Here is a 5,562-nt window from a genome sequence, read left to right on the forward strand (position 1 = left end):
CAGCCCAAGTGTATCCAATGTCCTCATGAACTGTGCTTTGATCTACAGTGGGCACTGTTTGACTTCCAGCTTGTAGGATTGCTGAGCGGATCAATGTGGCAATAGTGTTTTTAAGAAGCGCTAAGGCCCTTCAGTAGACTTCTGAACAAGACAAAAAAAATGTTTTCTCTAGATGGGTCTAAATTCCCTTGTGATCTTAAATATATCTCCTTACATCCAAGTAGGGGGAACTTCTTTTCATGATCCATAGTAGCATTAACAAAAAGCACAACTTTTTGGTCCTTATGAAAACTACTAACTACCTTTGAAAAAAAAAAGCCACATCTATTCTCCCTTCATAGTGCCTTGTGCTTACTTACCTAACAGAAGTGATCACCACAAAACCAGCTAGTTTGATGGATAAGTCCTTTATAGTTGTTTTCAATATAGGTTCACATGGAGGCTTGGTGAGACCTTGTAGCATCACATGTAGGCTTCAGACTGGAGTTGTGTGTTTTAAGGTGCTTGATTCCTAAAGTCTAAAACCTTACTACCAGGGAATGATTAGCTGGGTTAGAATCCAAGAAAACTGAAAGGGTTTCCTACCATCTTCCATGAATGATGATTGACCTTCTATTACTTGGAACTGGTGCATGGGAGATTAAACATGATATACATCCTATCTGAACAGATTAGGGTAGTGGATTTTGAAACCAACCCAACCACTTTAGTCGATGCATCAGCAATCTATGCAATTCCTTTCTTCTGCATCACTATCAGAAGAAAATCCTGAACGATTCTTGCCTTTCTCTGTTTATGAAAGGACCTTCTCCAATGGAGAATCCAAAGAGACTCTAAGGCTTCACACTTTAGGGAAAACAATCAATGCTTTGCTAGATAAAGGAGGTTGCTATTTGAAATCCTCCAACACAAACCTAAATAATGACTAAATGGAGGAAGCCATTTCTTGTTTTAATGTCTTTATGAAATCTTTGAACATGAAGGCCTTTTCATGGACTACCATTTTATCAATCCCAGATTGACCTAATCGTTACCTGGTACACTTCCTCCTGGAATCAGGCAGTGTCTTGTCCTGAGTTTTCCCCTACAAGATAAAATCAGACTCGCACTAGACAATAAGTTTTATGGCAAACACAGGGCCAGTCACCTAACTGTACCCACTGCCACTAGCAGGGCACCTACATCCTAGCAAGGCAACCATAACATGACCCAGAACCCAGTCCTACCACTAGGTAAGGCAACACTTTGCTCACCTAAGTTAACTTGTGCAAAAACAAAACAATTTCCCTAGCTCTGTAGATTAAGAAGATGATACCTGCAACTTACATCAGTGAACTGCCAACTGATGTCATATCCTTCTGCCATGATACTGAATATATTGCTAAACTCTTCTCCATCACAGTCGAACGGAGTCAATAGAAACCTGAAGAGCCAGATCCTACCCACATGTGATGCACTTTGGGAAGGAGGCATCTTCATCCCAACCTCCGGCTGTCTCAGCCCAACATTTTGGTGCAAGGAATCTGCCCAGAACATCTGTTGCTGGTGGAATGTGGTGATAGGGGTGTGAAAAGGCTGGGATTAATTAAAGGCAAGTTGTGTTTGCTGTTCTTTGTTTTGGATTATCTATCGATCGACATGTTTATATACAAAATAATGTATTTATATTACAAATGCATAATGTGTTCACCAGACAATATTTTACCAATCTTCAGTCCAGTTTTGTGTGGTCTTATACCCACATTTTCCCTATTTTGTTTTACTTTTATCTACAACTTTTCAGGACGCTTTTTCCCAAAGACTATGGCTGTGAAATGTATAGACTTTTTTTGTTCAAGAATAATTGAAATTGAAGCTTAAAGTACATAAAAATTCATAGTAAGTCTAAAATCCCAGTCCACTGGCTTCTTGATTTCCTGAAAGAATTGACAGCAGGATGTACATAAGGCCCTTTGGTCTATGTGAGAACACCATCCTTTGTACAGCAGTCTAACACGTTCCTGTTGTTGCAATTATAGCTGTGTAGTCACATGTGGATTGCAGTGTACAGCCCCACTTAGCTGGTCTTACGCTTTACAAAATTGTCCACTCCCCTGTATATATTACCCACACCTTGGCCTACCTGCTTCTATAACATACAGCTTGCCTGGTTGATGTTCTGATCCTCTCAAATTAATGCATATTGAAGCACTGACCTAGAATGTCACACTGTTATGTGCATGCTTGTTATAGGTGTGTGACTGAAACTACTGAAAATAAGCGTAATATTCGAGCAGTTCGCATTGCTCAGAGTACCATGAGGGTTTACATAATCTCGCTACAGATCCACTAATTGGCGACCTCAGATTTGTCTATTACCATTTTCAGTTAGCTTAAAAAATGATTTTCTTTTTTTTGTCTTAGTTCTAGTAACTAAAACATTTTTTTAAATTTTCATTTTTTAAATGCACGGGAGAAAGGAAAAAGCATTGGAATCCTTGTATTTCTTTGGGGCCTATTCTGTCATGATCCAGTGACTTATTGTCACCTACAATTACAAAGATGCTGTTGAAAATCAAGAGTAATCTGCCACATTACTGCTACTTACAGTGGCCTGGATTATTGCTGTAAATTGGCATTGGGCTGCTTGCCTATATTTATCGGCCAGCATGCAGTATGATTTTGTCTCCATTTACTCTGTCTTAAAAGCTGCCCATCTTTCCACGTATACTTAAAATTGCGCGACTGACCTTATATGAGCGTGATGGCTTTTCACTCTTTTAAAATGATGTACAAGACAACCCTGGGTTCTACACAGGATACTGAATCCCATACTACTTTTCCTAATGTTGGTCAGATCCTGATTTTAGCCGCAAGATAGATATGGATTTGTACGTAAAACCTAGCTGGCAGCATTTTTAAGTAGTGAAAATGCATAAGAGAAACCTTTCCTAGACCTAATGGACAGCAAAAAAAAAGTAAGTTTATAGCAATTTCTATATGCTTTATTTTATAATTTGTAGCATTGAGCAGTAAGAGACTGTACTGGTAGTAAAATTGCAAGTCCAAGCAAAAATTCATAATGCTTCAACAAAACAAAATTTCTTCCATCTAAGGCTTAGCTCTACTTGATTTTGTTGATTATTGACGTTATTTATTTGAAGAATTTGACCTTGGTACATTTATTTTCTTAAAAAAAACAAAATTGTGTTTATGCACCAAAGCATGAAATGTCAGATGGGCAATGCAACTGATTGTTGTTTTGGTTTACCTCTTTTTGGCTGCTAGTGATTTGTCCTACACAGCAGCCAAACTTTACTTCACCTGTAGGCTCGATATGGAAGAATTTTAAGGAATTTTTTTTATGCTAAACAATTTTTGCATATAGATGTTCTGCATATTTTTATTTTTTAGAGAAGTCAGGAACTGGCAGCATAAAATAACACTTCTAAAGCAGGATCTATTTAATTGGAATAGAAAGAAAATCTTTATTGTGTTAAGTGTATTCAGATTTATCATTTGAGTGGAACTGCAACAAACGGCATAAAAATACCATTGAGTATTAAAATATCCAAGAGGAGAATGGAGGACAACTTGGTAATTATGGTTTTACATTGCATGTGATGGCCCTAGGCGCTGAATTTTTTTATTTACTCAAATTAAAGTGGCAAAAAAAAAACTTGTTTCCTGCAGAGAGGATAGTAATGACTTACCTTTCCTGCTGCAAATGAGCAAAACTATTGACTAAAGTCTTGAAATGGACACTTCTGACAATGTTGGCTTACTGGTCCACCTGCTCAACTTGGTGTCCCTTCTGCCGACCCATACATTAATTCTGTGTTCTCTAGTCACTGCTACTGGAGGAAGAGGTTAATAATGATGGTGATATCTGTCAGTGATGACTTCAGGTATTCTTCAAGGCTGACAACCCTTCCCATTTATACATACAGTGCATGTATAAATGGTTCCAATGCATGAAGCAGAAACCATGACATCATTGGAAGAGAATTTGAATATCAATAGAGTTCAGAAAATAAGTCATGTAGATTAAATATATTTTTTTTTTTGCTTTAGAAAAGGCAGCACTGACTCTTGAACTTTTGAATGAACTTTTAATTGCACAAAAAATCCACAGGGTAAAGCTGTGTCATGGATAACCTCACCTAACCACCTGGTTTGTTACATGTTACATGTGACAGCTGCTTCTGTGAATTGATTTAACACTTTTTTTTGCATCCATTTCATAACATGTCATGTCACTTTGATTTCTCTGCTTTAAAACAGAGAAGCCATGTTTATACTACCAGCTATTTTCATGTGCACGCTTCTACTTCATGCACTTTGGAAGGGTAATATCTGATATCGGTACTAACATAGTGAAATGCAGACCTAAACATCTTACAAAACTTTTTTATCATACTGAATAGCTTGAGCATGGGCTGTATTTATTTGACTCCCTTTGCTGTTTTGCTTTAAACAGATATTGCAAACCTAGAAAAATCCTTTTAAAGCATGTCCTGAAAGTACTAGGTGAGCAAAGAAAAAAAAATTTTGGGCACGTCCCATTTACCCAATTTCTATTGGGTACGTCTTCAATTAAGACCAGGTATAAGGTGAATGGTGACGGGATAAGGGTATTTTCAGGGGGTTTCTTGTCTTTTCTACAGCAAACAGTTATTCTGTGAGTGCTGAAAATCCCATGCTCAGTCCTCATGTTCAGTACTTACTTGTAAAAAGATGAATAGGGAATGGTTTCTAAATGCTTTTTCTGCTCAATCTTAATGTGTAATTACGTTAGTGTGTATATTCTGGGCTCTGGTTCACTATAAAGTTAACCTGTCATGAAGGAAATAAGTGAGCAGCCAAATGATCTGTCCTCAATGCGTGTTGCACGCTCTAAACTTTGCTTCAGTACTTCAAAACAATGACTTGCAGCAAGTATGCAGATCAGGAAAATCAGACTGGGGTCCCTATTGGCAATATTTTGCAAGGCTATTCTAAAACCATGGCCCTTGATTTAGAAATGGACCTCCTTTAGCAGTATCACGGACAACCCTACCCGTTTTTTATTTTAGGATTTAGCAGTGTGTTTGAGGGAATTTGTGGCTACTCAAGCAGCAGAGCATTTTTGGAGTTGGGTATTGATGTTCAAAAACCTGACTTGTAATTGGTGTTTAAATTAAATCATCAATATGGATAAAGTCAGGGTAGTGTGCAAGCAATGTCTCGAATAGGAATGCACTTTATACAGACCTTGTAATAGAGGATGAGTACTTGAAGTGACACAATGTGTAGAACCCATGGAAACAGTAGACGAAGCCATCAGCACTCCATGGTACAGAATTCCTGCTTTATTAAAAAAGTACATGGTTAAAAGCCAACATTTCAGGGCCATGGTGTGTTGCTTTGGCAGGATCACTGCATGGTCCCAAAATGTTGGCTTTTCAACATGTTGTGACAGTGCTTTTATAAAGGGAATAGGTAAGAATCCTGTATCTTGGAGTGCTGGTGACATTGTCTTCTGTTTCCAAAACACTTTGGGTCCTCCACACCAAACTTCTCAAACCATCCCTACTTATGGTG

Source organism: Pyxicephalus adspersus, chromosome 10 (genome assembly GCF_032062135.1).
Source record: "Pyxicephalus adspersus chromosome 10, UCB_Pads_2.0, whole genome shotgun sequence".
In the NCBI taxonomy this organism is placed as follows: Eukaryota; Metazoa; Chordata; class Amphibia; order Anura; family Pyxicephalidae; genus Pyxicephalus; species Pyxicephalus adspersus.